A 1775-nucleotide genomic window follows, 5' to 3' on the forward strand; every position below is an offset into this window, starting at 1 on the left:
ACCCACACTCACCCACTGTCACCCACACTCACCCACTGTCACCCACACTCACCCACTGTCACCCACTGTCACCCACACACTCACCCACTGTCACCCACTGTCACCCACACACTCACCCACTGTCACCCACACACTCACCCACTGTCACCCACTGTCACCCACACACTCACCCACTGTCACCCACACACTCACCCACTGTCACCCACACACCACTACCCACTGTCACTCACTGTCACCCACACACTCACCCACTGTCACCCACTGTCACCCACACACTCACCCACTGTCACCCACACTCACCCACTGTCACCCACTGTCACCCACACACTCACCCACTGTCACCCACTGTCACCCACACACTCACCCACTGTCACCCACACACTCACCCACTGTCACCCACACACTCACCCACTGTCACCCACTGTCACCCACACACTCACCACTGTCACCCACACTCACCCACTGTCACCCACTGTCACCCACTGTCACCCACACACTCACCCACTGTCACCCACTGTCACCCACTGTCACCCACACACTCACCCAATGTCACCCACTGTCACCCACACTCACCCACACTCACCCACTGTCACCCACACTCACCCACTGTCACCCACACTCACCCACTGTCACCCACACACTCACCCACTGTCACCCACTGTCACCCACACTCACCCACACTTACCCACTGTCACCCACACTCACCCACTGTCACCCACACACTCACCCACTGTCACCCACTGTCACCCACTGTCACCCACACACTCACCCAATGTCACCCACTGTCACCCACACTCACCCACACTCACCCACTGTCACCCACACTCACCCACTGTCACCCACACTCACCCACTGTCACCCACACACTCACCCACTGTCACCCACTGTCACCCACACTCACCCACTGTCACCCACTGTCACCCACACACTCACCCACTGTCACCCACACTCACTCACTGTCACCCACTGTCACCAACACACTCACCCACTGTCACCCACACACTCACCCACTGTCACCCACTGTCACCCACACACTCACCCACTGTCACCCACACACTCACCCACTGTCACCCACTGTCACCCACACACTCACCCACTGTCACCCACACACTCACCCACTGTCACCCACACACTCACCCACTGTCACCCACACACTCACCCACTGTCACCCACACACTCACCAACTGTCACCCACTGTCACCCACACACTCACCCACTGTCACCCACACACTCACCCAATGTCACCCACACACTCACCCAATGTCACCCACACTCACCCACTGTCACCCAATGTCACCCACACTCACCCACTGTCACCCACTGTCACCCACACACTCACCCACTGTCACCCACACTCACCCACACTTACCCACTGTCACCCACACTCACCCACTGTCACCCACTGTCACCCACACACTCACCCACTGTCACCCACTGTCACCCACACACTCACCCACTGTCACCCACACACTCACCCACTGTCACCCACACACTCACCCACTGTCACCCACACTCACCCACTGTCACCCAATGTCACCCACATTCACCCACTGTCACCCAATGTCACCCACACTCACCCACTGTCACCCAATGTCACCCACACTCACCCACTGTCACCCACACTCACCCACACTCACCCACTGTCACCCACACTCACCCACTGTCACCCACTGTCACCCACACACTCACCCACTGTCACCAACACTCACCCACTGTCACCCACTGTCACCCACACACTCACCCACTGTCACCCACTGTCACCCACACCACACACT

The sequence above is a fragment of the Callorhinchus milii genome, unplaced genomic scaffold, assembly GCF_018977255.1.
Source record: "Callorhinchus milii isolate IMCB2004 unplaced genomic scaffold, IMCB_Cmil_1.0 Scaffold3, whole genome shotgun sequence".
In the NCBI taxonomy this organism is placed as follows: Eukaryota; Metazoa; Chordata; class Chondrichthyes; order Chimaeriformes; family Callorhinchidae; genus Callorhinchus; species Callorhinchus milii.